This window comes from Adiantum capillus-veneris, chromosome 13 (assembly GCF_014529385.1).
Source record: "Adiantum capillus-veneris isolate H3 chromosome 13, ASM1452938v2, whole genome shotgun sequence".
Lineage (NCBI taxonomy): Eukaryota > Viridiplantae > Streptophyta > Polypodiopsida > Polypodiales > Pteridaceae > Adiantum > Adiantum capillus-veneris.
Genome location: NC_140943.1, coordinates 104,552,685 through 104,567,231, shown reverse-complemented (window position 1 = coordinate 104,567,231; position 14,547 = coordinate 104,552,685). Strand labels below are relative to the sequence as shown.

At 39.3% G+C, this 14,547-nt stretch overlaps 1 pseudogene; it reads left to right on the top strand.

Moving 5' to 3' along the window:
- Positions 1–189: 189 nt before the first annotated feature.
- LOC147444566 (uncharacterized) lies at positions 190–3,271 on the top strand (annotated as a pseudogene).
- The last annotated feature ends 11,276 nt before the right edge of the window (positions 3,272–14,547 follow it).

Here is a 14,547-nt window from a genome sequence, read left to right as displayed (position 1 = left end):
AACTCATAGGAGACTTCAAATATTCTACCTTGTAACCAGTCCTATTAAGGTGATGCCTATAAATTATATTGAATATGCCTTTGTAGTGCCTCAACTTTAATAAGAATTTGTGTTTTATGATCATCTGAATCATCTAAGACTTGGACTAGCAATCTGTCCTTTGGTCAATCCATTTGCACAATGGCGCCAATGGGTTTCTGGTAAACCTATATATCAAAGTACAAATAAAATTTGCACGCCCCACCTCCATATTTTGTAAAGTTTCCTTACAAAGAAGGAGGTTTATGGACTTCATAAGCTTCTCTCATTCTGAAAACCTTACATGCTAAGAAACACATCTTCTTACGGAATACAAATTCTAAACAGAAAGTTCATCATACCTCATTTTTTTTACACATAGGAATTTGAATGAACACCATTGGATATCCAGAGGCCGGACTTTCTACATCACCCAAGTCAAAAGACTTTACTATAGACACAAATTTAATTTCTTAAGCTTAACCCATACACAGCCATGGCATTGTGTTAGTCGATCCAAAGACTGGATAAGGAAAAGAAAAACGCATGCATTTGCAAGTGTTTGTGAAGAGGGAGCTAAGTAGTTGACCTGCACATTCATTCATGCTAAATATGTTGAATGTAAGAGGCCTTGTACATCAATAGAGTTAGGGATTTGCAAGTGGAGTTTTACCCTAATCAAGAATGATTAATATTGATAGTTAGTACTTAGATTTATATGTTGTTATCTGCAAACAAAATGATGCAAATCATTATATTGTTGATCGTGTAATATGCTTTAGAATGGCTATGTACAAGTCATTATGACAGAGTGAGCTTATCATATGGATACTAGATATGATTAATACTGATGATACCTTAATGCTTGATAAAATTAAGTCTTTCTAACAAAGTGGACCTCCATTGCTTATGATATGCTTGCATTAGTAAAAAATTATCCAAATAATTATCATGTGAATATCCTAATGCTCTAAATTAATGGTTATGTAGTGTAATTTGTTCCAAGAGTTGCAACATCACCGAGTTGCCATGCTTTTGTCATTGGATGCTGGCCCACACAATTTCACAAGAAAGTAAAGCAATACTAGTACACCACAGGCTTGTATCACATGCAAATTTCAGCACCGGAAGTGCTTGTTGGGTTGCCCCCTGGCACCATACTTCCCTGCCAATCAACCCAATGATAGAGGAGCTGGAATATGTGCGCATACAAACCCACCTTCTAGAGTATCAACAAGCACTGGCTTAATATAATCAGCAATGACAACAATTGCACTGGCTTCATATAATCAACACTGGCTTAATATAATCAACAACAACAATAATTGCACTCATTTTTGAATCACTTGACAATGAACACAATTATGGCGGTCGAAAATCTTGCGAATGGGATGACTAATCAAGGCTGGCCGTAGAAAATGATTACATCATCAAGCGTAGCCTCCGCAAATGTTGTGGCTGCAACACTCAACTGCCTAAATCAATACATGCCGACATCGCCCAATACGCAATCACAGCTGGACACAATATGCATGAATAGCAATATCTCACCCTTTAGCTGCAATGTAGGTTGCCTTGTGACATCAAATAAGCCTGCTGTCATAAAATCTAATATCTAACCAACCCAAATAATTTTCTCATATTAAACTGATCATTTAATGTGGGAGAATAAACAGGAACAAGGGTTAGGATATAGACATGTGCTTATAGATCTATCTCAACACAGGGACGATGGTAATGGGGCCCAAATGAGAGATGGTCTATCAAAGAGCAAGGCTAAACAATGGAGCATAAGACCTTAGGGTTAAGCTTCATAGAAGACCTCCAATAGTTAGTGTAAAAGTCCTTTGACCTTAGGTAAGCTAGGGCTGAGCTTGAGGTGGGAACCTGGCCCAAGCTTGAAGTGCTTGAGGTGTCTGATGACTAAGACACTTGAGGTGCTTGATGATTGAGATGCTAGGGATGTACTTGAGGTGAGAACCCAACCCAAGCTTGAAGTGCTTAAGGACCAAGCTTGTGGTGGGAGCTTGAGGGGCTTGAGGTGTCAAAAAGTCAAGATTCAATCCCTACAAGGATGGGGTGAGCCCTACAAGAGGGGGGATAAGAGAGAACACCCACACACGCATGCTTGGTACAAAGAAAGCAAAAGGGACACTTGTCAAGTTCCTCCTCATGTTGCCCTCATGGTGTGCTTGAAGCTTGTTGGTCGGCCACCCAAGGGGTCCAATGATAATTTATGAGATTTAATTAATTGTATCTGCATTTATCAAGTCCTCTCTCTCAAAGGGGAAAGGGAGACACTTGTCCCAAGGCTACCCTTGTTGCTTGTAATGCCTCTTGCTTGTGATTGGCTAGGCCTGGATGGGTCCAATGAGCTTCAAGCATGAGCTACAAGGGGGGGGGGTCGACCAAAGCAAGCTAGGGGGTTGCTTGAGGGGTATACTCTCCCATACACACACACACTCTCATTGTGCATTGTGCAAAGTGCAAAAGCTCCCTCTCCTTCTCCAAGCAAGTAGAGAGGTTGAGAGCCTACACCAACACTCTTGGCTATGGAGTGCAAATCCAACCAAGAGCCATGCTTCAAATCTTAAGCTTTCCATCTTCTCTATCTTCATTACTATGCTATTAGGTATTCTAGCAAGAAGAGTGATGATAATGAGGAACTAATTCTTTATCCTATGAAATGTTTCTTTTTGATCTTCCCTACCCTCATTCCCGGCTAGCTCTCTCCACCTTCGAAGGTGTTTGAGGTCTTGGGACTGAGGCATGGGATAGTTAATGCTTTCCTCAAAATTTATGTTATGCTTGTGATGCATGAAGCTTTCCATCTGCATTGCATCACCTAGGTCACAAGGAACACAAAGATTGGATTGTAACAAGTCTCTCTTAATGGGAGAAATCATAATACAAATGCCTATTGGAGGGGGGACCGCGGCTCCACATAAATCCGGTCCTCAACTGTTGTCATGTTCTCTAAATTCTCTCTCTTGCAAAAGTATTATTCATGCCAAGTTAAGTAATTGCTATGATTATGTTGCTATCTTCAATTATGTTTGCCCGCTATGATCACAAAGTAATTTCTCAAAAGTACTCTCTTTAATTTATGCTACTCTCAAGTCAATATGCCAATTCCATTACACCTACATGCTGTTGGTAGACGTGAAGCCAAGATTTGACGCGCACGCTCGTTGATTTTGAGATGCATCAAAATTATTTTTATGATTCAACACCAAAACTGAGGCCTATATGAGGTATTAATTGGTTATAACATCATTAAAAAAATTGTTTTCTTCTTTCCCAAACTCACAATAGTGAGTGTTTAAGAAAACAAGAGAGTTATAAAGTAAGCCATGCTCTAACCGAGCCATGGCATCTAGCACCTAACTACCCACAATAGCAACATGACCACAAAGTCATCAAATACATCAACTAATCAAGGGTGCCACCCTTACCATCACCATCAGAGGGAAACAAGACTGGCTTGGGTTTGCCACCAAGGAGATAGCCCTACCACATCACACCTCCCCTTGAACACCAAGCCAACCAAATCAAGAAGCAACAAGTATTGCTTTTTCTTTTTCTTCTGCTTTCAGCAAACTATAGTGCTGGTTGTATTACCTGAAACCTTGACATATGCCCGATGAGATCAAGTTTAATGTCATGAAGTGAACCTATATTCGAGACAAGCTGAGTAGGTTCTTTGGACGTCTGAACCTCAACTTTGGATTGTCGGGTGACTCAGGTTTATTCTTCATTTTATGAAAAGATCTCTTAAACTCTTTGTTTACCTCATGATAGGGTCGCGGATTGGCACAACTGGTTTCTCTTGCAACTCCAAAGATGGGCATCCCATGTCTTCAGCCATCTCCCTGCCTGTCAAATCATGTTCATTGGTCTTTACTTCCGTCCTAGTGACATGGGGGCTTAGCTTCTCTAGTGACACGCCTCCAAGTAGTCCCGACCCATGAATTACGGGCAGCTTCCACCTCAAGGTAGTCTCTAGCATAGTGACTAATTTTGCAACATTTGTAGTAGGCATTCAGGGAACGGGGCAAATCCTAACTCTTGTCAATATGCGCCAAAACTACCCATATTCAAATTTAGATATTTGGGAATTGGTTTTTTGATAACCCACAATGTGCATACCTTTATATCAAGCCTGATCTGACCCGCTGCAGTTTTGGAATGAACAACACCCTACCCAATATGGCTGCTATTGAGTTCACAAGATCCTGCAGCTAGAGAGGAAAGCCCTACAAGGTAACTCACACTGGGCAAAAGTCCATAGACTGTTCGTTCGGATAGAACTCAGGTGTCTAGGGCATAGTGTATGCAAAATGAGAAGCTCTCCATATGCCACCTCATAACTAGATCCTACACAACTTGCTCGGAGGCACATCCTGTCACATAGAAGCCTTTTCCAATTGTCGTGAACTGACAGAATGCATTCCTGTTGCTCGTCGCCGTTGCTGCCCACTCCCATAAGCCTTGGGTAGTCATCCGACGGCCCATAAAATATAGCGCCACCGAGCGGGCACAAATTGTCTCTAGGCTCCGTAGCACGACTTCTGGAAGACTGAACTCTTCCTGCATTACGTACCAATCTTCAACTTTATTCTAAGCTTAATTACCCCACACAGATTTTTCTCATATAACGTATGATTGGCAAAGGAGGAGGGGTTTACAATATTTTATGGACTGAACTTTTTCTGCATTATGTTCCCACCTTCAATTTTATTCTTAGCGTAATTACTCCATGCAAAACTTCCTCAGATAACGTACAATTGCCAAAGGAGGGCTTTAGAAACTTTTCTGGACTGAACTCTGCTTGCATTATGTTCCCATCTTCAACTTTATTCTAATCTTAATTACCCCACACAAAACTTCCTCAGATAACATATGATTGCCAAAGAAGGGCTCTATAATCTTTTTTGGGTTGGCGGTATTTGCATGCAAATCAATGGCCCTTTTCCTCACCTCTGCTGTGAAGGTAAATTCTGCTCTTCGATCGGAGGAATCAGACAATCCCTCCCCAGTACCGTCTTGAGCTTATGACAGCACCTCATCGAGGTCCATGCCAATGGTGTACACCCCAACCCAGCGGGCCCGACAACCATCTGACAGTAAATGGACGTGCTTCCTAGAGTGAGGAAACTTTTAGTTTTCCGAAAAATTGCACGCATGAACCCGTTCTAAGCCACTAGTAACTAAGCGCACATTTATAAAGTGCTTAGAATGATTAAACCATGCTATTAATAGTACTATTTTGCATCATTTTTAATTTCTCCATTATAAAGTTGGGGGTAAGTATTAATGAGAATATCAAGAGATGCCTATTTCGTGAGTTCAAGGGGAAAGGGAAAAAGGAAAAGCACAAGGCAGGTGAGTTGCTGCATAAACGAGCAGAAGGAAAGAGAATTGGAGGGCGCTTGAGGCAAGGTCAAGAGACAACAACAAATGAAGGGCAAGTGTCGGGCAGGTAAGGAGAGGAAAAGGATAAACCTGCATAGCTCAAGGGAAAGGGACGACGCTGCATGCTTGGGAGGCGTGGTATCCATATGGGTGCAAAAGGCTCACAAAGGTTAGGGAGGGTACCAGGGGTGGGAAGTCGATCTTTTTTTTCCTTACAAGGTTGCGCACTTGAGGCATGGATGGCTCTTAACCACGCTGGTTAGCTTAGCTCCTATAGAGGCGATTCTTAATGTGCACGAGTTTGAGTCTCACTAGTGAAATTTTGATAAGAGCATCTCAGAGGGGGAGTTGTGGGAAATGTTTGAGAAAATTTGTGGTGATTCTACCTAATGTAAGTAAAGGGGCTAGTAGGAACATATCATAGTAGCTACAAACATATGCTTAAAACTAATCAGAGCACAATTTGCAAGATAATATAACAAGTTTGAATTTGTCTTTGCAGTGAGCTCTCTTTAATCTCTTTAAGAAGGTCAAAGTAGGAATGAGACTAGTTTTGGCCTACTTAGGCTATACATACCTAGGCTTCCCGACTCATTTTCTCTCAAACTCCTCAATTAGTGCTATAAACTATGTAGTGCACATTCCCTTCGAAAATTTCCTCATTTGGACTCCGAGTGCTCCTTTTTCGAGAATTTCACCAAATCAAGCATTACGGGCTCAATTTAGGCTTTTTGTCACTGTCGTCAAAATTGAACAAGATTTGACATGCTTGTCCATCTTCTCTTCATGATCATCAAGGGATCTTTTGTTTCTTCACCTAATCCTGTTTACTATTTATTTTTTATTTTTGACCCTTTTTTATTAAAAATGAAAGAAAAATATTAGAGAAACTCAAAAAATAGGAAACCAATCAAAAAATACCCAATCACACATCAACACTAGACTTGGCCATATTTTTGTGAATTTCTCCATTTTGATCACTATTTTGGCCAAAAAAACATGCAAAATAAGAGAAAATTATAATACTTTACACTATTTACATACACCTAAGGGTTATCATATTGCATTATCCCCAATATTTTAACTTATAAGGGAATTTTAATTTTGAATTGCAAAATCTCACACATTAACATACAATCACTTCAAAACATTGCCCTTTTTCTGGCTTACTTCATCTATTTGGGTCCGCATTTAGAATGCCTCCCCCCCTCCTTGTTGTCGGAGTCCTCCGAGACAATAGCGTGAAGTCTAGGTAGTGTAGTTCATGGGTAGTCAAGTCGTATCTATGTATGGCCGAGATTGGCTTTGCCATGCGAGTGATGTCAATGCAGTTCAAAACACTATGCGGTGCAAGAGGAGGGTCTTGAGCAAAGAGCTCAAGGGGTGGCTCTACCATGTGAGTGATGTCAATGCTATTCAAAACACTATGTGGTGCAAGAGGAGGGTCTTGAGAAGAGATCTCAAGGGTTGTTGATGACAAAGCATCCTGTTGGGTTACTCTCTTAAAGAGTAGATCTTGGAGCAATTGCGTTCCTTCTTTAATAGTTCATGGCGAACAACCATCAATTTTCCTGGAATCATTCTGCAATGTGGTCGGTTGTTGTGTTGGTGGTAGCCAGCTTTGTTACCCACTTGTACCTCATTTTGCTTGGTGTTGCCTGTGTTGCCATTTGTATACCATCTTGGGTTGGGGCTTGGATTCAAGCTGCTTCTTTGATATCCACTTCCATTGAGGCTGATGTAACGGCCTTGACTTATTTGGTCGGGCTTTTGGAGGTGTCGGTTGTGATTGTTTTTTGTGATTCAACTGTTGATTTTTGTTGGTCAAGAGTTTCTTGGGCACTCAAATCTGCTTAGGATTATTGTGTAGCTGAGCTTTGGGACCAAAATTTGCATGGTTTCTTGCATGCATGTTCTATGAGAATGAATTCTGTGTCAAAGAGTTGACATTGGTGCTGACTTGATCCTGTTTTTTGGTAGCTTAGGAGTGTTGAGAGCCGCTTTCCATTCTTCCCTCTATGAGCAAAGGGTACTCTTAACTGTACTCCCTTGCGTGTTAACTCAAGAACTTTCTCATCCCAATCCTGGACAACTTTGTAAGTTCTCATCCATGGAACTCCTAGTATGATAACGTCATTCATATGCTCATCATCAGGAATGCAAATAAACATATATGGGCACATAAATCCATGCACAAAGATATTGGGATTGATCAAACCCAATGTTGGAGTGAATCCTTATGGCATCCTTTGACTTTAGTTTGTTGGCAATGCTCCAATGGTTGGGTGGTTGCCCTCTTATAGGCTCAATAGTTTACTACATTGATCTGAGCACCTGTGTCTACAAGTGCTTTGACTCTGAATTCATCTTTCAATGTGATTGGTATCCTCATGTCCAACTCGTCTAGCCATTCATCATGTGTTTCCACTTCATCTTCTGCTAAAGATTTATTAAAGTGCTGAGGATGAATCTGAAGTGTATTGACTGGAAAAACTTTAGGGATGGGTTGCATTGTGGCTTTTCTCTTCAAGATTTGAATGTGTACTTCCTCTCAGCCTCCTCAATCACTTGTTGTCATTTAAGCTTTTTGTTCTTAAACTACGTGCATTATTTGTACGAGATCATTAGTCAATGGTAAATGGTACTTTCTTAAGCGACACCCATTAATCCAATTTTCCATTTTTTCCCCATATAAGGTGGCTAGATTAACTACCCCACTTGGTGAAACGCTCTTGATTATGAAAGGGCCAAGTTCCTTTTTTTTTAAATTTAGGAATGTGTTGCTTCAGTGAGTAAACCAAGACCAAATCTTCCGGCTTAAAAACTTTCGTCAACAAATGTGAATCAAAGAACTTTTTTTTTTGAGCATATATGTGTGCTATAGTAGCTAGTCTTTGCTCACCTAGCTATTTTCTAGATCCTCGAGTCAGTCTCACAACTCATTATCTTTCCACTCTAACTCTTGTACGTTTTGCTTCTAGAATCATCGTCCTTCCACTTGTGCCATGTGGTTTGGTGAATGCAAGGTGACTCGTATCTTGTAAGTTTTGTCATTTGAGATTGAGAAAGTGGTTAGTATGTTTTCATTGGCAATGCTTGTTATTGCAAGAGGGTATTGTGGTGAGAGGTTTCTTACATCCTAAGGCAGAGTGTGTGTTGGCAATGTTTAGCATTCTCTAAGTATTGGTTTAGTTCATGCAAGCTCCATGATAGCATCCTAGTAAGCAACCTCACTTTGCAAGTTGTGGACCAGGTACTACACAAACTCCATTCTGTGTGTGTGTGTGTGTGTGTGTGTGTGCTCTACATCATTCTTGGTCCAATTGGGGCGTGTCTTTGTGTGAGATCATATGTGTCTGTTTTTTGTGCTTCTTTTGGTCGTGATAAAACCCTCCCACATCCTAGTTTGCATCCATAACTAGGTGGTGCCCCTTTCTTGTTTGGGTTTTTTGTGGGTTTTTTGTTTTCTTGTTTGCTTGTGGTTGCCCCAGGCCAATTGAGCAGCACCATAGATTTGATGAGTGTTTAAAGGTCACTTCTCTTGTTGCTTGCCTTGCACCACCTCAGTGTGATGTGGACAACTGCATCCTCATCTAGCAACCAGCAGGGAGAAGTGCCACCTCTCAAAGACATGTAAGCAAGAGGAATGCTAAAGGTGAACATGAAATCACTATCACCAACATATGAAGCCACTGCTCTAGCATGTGTCAAAACCATCTTTTCCACTTGAATACATTGCTGTCACTACCTCATATGTCAAAAGCAACACCTAATATGCCCTGTGTGACCACAATGCCAACGATGCAAGTATCGGCATGAAAAAGACCTTTGTCTCTCAAGAGTCATATCTACAGACTCTGAAACGTCACACATATCTAGTATATGGATATCAAGAAACCAAAACTATGGCGAGAAATCTTGGGAGAAATTTGACAAAGTCTCCCTTGTAAATTGACCGAAATCTCAATCAAAATAGCAACCATAAATCATCCTAGAATATCAATCATAAACCATGCCAAAATGGCAACAAATTGGAAGATCACTCAATCACTACACAATCATAACCATGATCAATGCATCAATCCGATGCTTGCATATGCAAAGTGTAGCTCTATCAAAGCGATGTACAAAAGCAGTGTCCAACCTCTCCTCAAAACAAAGCGAAGTGAGCACATAAACAAGCACCATGTGATAGTGCAGACACAACGAGTAGCAAAAACTCAAGACTAGGATAACAGGTCTCATTAGAGCATAAAATGCATAATCATATGCATAAGATGTGATGCCCAATACGCATCCCACAAAACTGCATGCACAATTCGACAACTACAAGAAACTTGTACCTGAACTTGTAGAACCTATGACTACATGTAAGCAGTAGCCAAGCATACACAAATCTCACTCCTATGAGAATGGATAATGAGATCACCAATCTATGTCTGAAAAAAAATTGTATGCTCGTCAATGTGGGAATAAAGTCAACCACAAAAAGAGGGAATCACCATCACAATCCAATGACCGCAATTGCATCAAAATGGTGTATGGAAATCAAGCCAAATTATGGCAAGAAATATAGGGAAAATTTGATAGAGTCTCCCTTGCATGAGGAGTATAAATTCAACTCAAATATCAGCCATAAAATTGCATCCAAGATGCCAAAGTGGGAGATGATGCTGACCACTTCAAAATGACCAAAATTTGTCAAAATCAAAAGCATGGCAAAGTGGGAGTAAAAAGAGAAATGGATTTAATATTCATGAAATGCACTATTACTTCTCACATTCACTCAACAAAAATCAACAAAATGGGTTTTTCTGGTCTTTATGCAAGTCGCAAGGCAAAAATTGCATTGCTGCAAAAAGTAATGGAGTCAAAGATAATGCAAGAGGAAGACGACAGCGGCGTTTATGGCATTTCTTTATGCACGGTTGACATAGCGAAGACAACAGCTCTTGCCAAGGTAGTAGCTCTATGTCAATAAGGGATATGCAAGAGGAAGACAACATGTACACTTTTCTTGTTGGTATCTAGGATACCAATGAGCAACTCATATTTGTAGCTGAAAATATTTTTGACCTGGACGCTTTTCTTCCTAGTGTCAAGGATAACAATGAGCAACTCATATCTGCAACAAGTGAAGTTATTTCTGACAGTTCACTTATGCAGACTGTTCTTGATGCTTTGCCAGATTTTTGCTAGTACTTGGAGACTTATGACCCAAGGAATCCTCAAGCTCTCAAGTTTGATGCAATATGCACATTAATATTACAAGAGCCACTTTCAAGAAAGAACAGGGCTCAACAGTGTGCATTTGAGCAGGCTTTTGTTGTTGCTCAAAGAAAATGTGGTAATAGCAATGCAACCATTTCTCATGGATCTTTTGTGAGTAGCAGATCGCATGTGTCTAGTGCTTTTGCTGGCAGCAACTTGTCTGGGAATTCTGGCAAAAATCAAGAAGAAGATTCCTTGCCATTATTGTAAGGCTAATGATCACTTGTTAAAGCAATGTCCTAAATTGAAGGCAAAAGAAGCCAAGAAGAAAGAGGTTGGATCTAACACTAGTGCATCTATTGTATAATCTTCTATTAATGGAGATTGTGATATTTATATATATGCATAGTGGGCATTTAGTGTAGAGTGTACTTATGATCTTTTGTCCACCATGATGCATGTATGTCAGTTGCTGCAAAGTCACAGTGGTGCTACAAAGCACACTACTTCACACTGTGACTTGTTTGCCTCTCTTGCAACTTCTCTCATAGGAATATAGTCACTTGCGTCAACAATGCTTTTTATCCAATCAAGGGAGATGGAAAGACTAACTGTTTCAAATGGAAGTTCATTTTCAATTGCTGATACACTTTATGTACCACGAGTAAAAAAGAACCTTTTATCTATATCTGCACTTGCAAGACTTGGTCTGTCAAATTTATGAATGATAGATGTACAATTCATGATCTTAATTTTGGTGAGATGAAATTAATGCATATGGAATTTTGTGGTATGGGCTCTATGAGCTCACTTTGTATAACAAGCGTGGGTAGAATTTTACTAGTGCAGTTGTGGATTCAAACATTGTTTCAAATGCCAAACTTTGGCACGTTTTCCAGTTTGTTGCATTTGCAAAAAACTGATATGGTCACTTCTTTTTCCACCTCTTGATGCACCTTCTAAGAATGTTTGTGAAGGTTGTATTTTGGGTAAGATGCAGTATTCAAATTTTCCAAAGGATCATTCAATAAGGGATACATGCAGATTGCAACATATGCATAGTGATGTTTGTGGGTCTATGCAAAATCTATCCTTGAGTAATTACCTATATTTCATGACTTTCATTGATGATTACTCAAGGAATGCATGGGTCTATCCACTTAAAGGTAAGTCCGAAGTATTCCTATGTTTTAAGAAATTTCTCATTATAGCTAAAGATGTCTCTAAATGTACTATGGGCACCCTCCGTTCAGATCAAGGGGTGGAGTATATGTCTCATGAATTTAATGCATTTATGGCTAGTTCTGGGATAAAACACCAATGTGCAGTGCCATGTATATGTCTCATGAATCTAATGCATTTATGGCTAGTCTTGGGATAAAAAACCAATGTACGGTGCCATGTACACCATCTATTGATCACATGCACGCTTTGGGTTGTTTAGCTTATGCTTTTGTGCCACAAATGCAACACAAAAAATTGGATGATAAGGTTGTCAAATGCATTTTTGTTGGTTAAAGTCTAAAAAGCAAAGATTACAGTTTATAGCAGCAGCAAACAAAATGTATTTTGGTTTCATGAGATGTCGTATTTGTGGAAGATTATATTTAGCCTTTGTTATCAAGTATCGAAGGAAGTAGTTTAAGCTCACATGACATTTATAACACCTTGTTTCCTCTTTTTAATGGTGGTGGAAACTTGAATGTAACAACCTATTGAGGTTTCTCAAAATGTTATGGATCAGCCTATTACTGATGTAGATGTACATTTGATGTGGAAAGGGCTGAGAATGAAGGGGCTATGGGTATGTCAAAATAGCTATGTCTAGTCACGCTCGCTCATTTTCTTGCTACACATCCTCTACACATCATATACATCAAATTGTTATTCTTTGGCTCTTTCTAGTTTGTGTGATGGAGAGAAACCTCTTTCTTTTTATGAAGCATAGAATTCAAAAAATTGAATGGTTGCCATGCAATCTGAACATGATATACTTATAGAGAATGACATTGGTGGTGAGATTGGCTGCTACAAGGCTAGATTTCTTGCAAAAGGTTATGCACAACAAAAAGGCATTGAGCTCCCAATCAACATATAACTATCGATCATCTTCTATGTGCATTAGAAGCTCATTTTGGATGGAATGTATATCAATCATATGTTGTTACTGCTTTCTTAAATGGTGATATATTTGAGGAAGTATATGTAAGGCAGCCTTGCAATTTTGTCCAAAAAGGGCAAGAAAATAAAGTGTGCAAATGTAAGAAAGCTTGTATTGTTTAGAGCAATTTCCTCTTGCTTGATATGAGAATGCTAACACTCATTTTAGTTAAACAAGGCTTTCTTAACAATCCAACCATCTAAGAGCACTTTGTATGTCAAACATGAGGGTGATGTATATCTCATCGTCATCTTGTGTGTAGATGATTTGTTTATTGTTGGTCCGAATGAGACACACATTGCTGAATTAAGTTTGAATTGAATACCATATTCAAGATAACAGACTTGGTTCTTTTGCATCATTACTTGGGCATATAGTTTAAGCACTATAATGGAGGTATTAGTTTGTGCCAAGAAAAATACATAGAAACATTACTATGTAAGTTTGGACTTGAGGACTACAAACATGTTGCTATTCCAATGGAAATAGGATTGAAATTGAGTCTTCATGATGTTGGAGATCTTGTTGATGTCACTCTTTATGAGACTGTTGTTGGATGTCTTATTTATATATGCAATACAAGGCTAGATATTCAATTTTTAATCTCACAAATCAATAGATTTATGCATAGCCTAGGGTCTAAGCATTGGCAAGTTGTTAAGAGATCTTTCACTACTTGAGTGGCACTTTACATCTTGGGTTATTTTAACCCAAGCGAGGATCATTGCCACTAGATTTGAGTGCTTTTTTGGATTTAAATTGGGTTGGTTGTTATGACACACAAGTGTCCACAATTGGTTTTTGTTTCATGCTCGATGGTTTAGGCATACCATGGTTCAACAAAAAGCAACCTACTGTGGCAGCTTCTAATTGTTAAGTTGAGTACATGGCAGTCTTCACAAATACGATCGAGTGTGTATGGCTCGGATGCCTTATAACTGATTTGGATGTTGGACAGGACACTGCCAACATCATCTACAATGATAGCCAGAGTGCATTGGCAGTTGCGAGGAACGTAGTTTTTCATGCTTGTACAAAGCACTCCTTGGCTTATGTGTCAAAGCAAGACAACTTTTAAATATGTTCACAAGGACATTGCCTTGAGAAGCTCAAAGCTTTCCAAAACCTTTGGGCTTATTTCCCTTTGTGGATTGATTGTGTTAGGGAATGGCACTTCCCTATATACTATGTGCTAGCTCTCATTCACTGCATCACTCCCAGGGTAGATTTGTTGGCACATATGTGGTAGTGATGTGTGTGAATACACTTAGACTATTGGGACACTTTTTCCCTCACTAAAACATTTTTTCCCCCATGCATTGTATATACATCCATCACTCTAGGGATAACTTATCTTCTATTTTCACATCAAGAAATACACTCTCTGGTGTGTTCCTTGAGCTTCTTCATCTTCTCCAAGTTGTGTGTGCATCCCCTCAACCATAATTCCAATAACTATTAGTACTCATCAAGATTCTTCAAACATCGGATTGGAAAGACTTCTTTGTGTTTTTTGATAATTTCCAAGTTTTCCTTGATCATTTTGGCTTATACTTGAAATGTGGCATGTAATAGATGTGTACAAATGATAGGTGAAGTGAAGGTATCATTTTCAAGACAAAAAAGCACAAAAGTAAATAATCGCGATTATTTACAACAGCCAATTTTTTTGCTAAACTTGACAATTTTTGAACTAGACATATTCAATACATCTAAAACAAGTGCTAAAATGAATTTGGTAA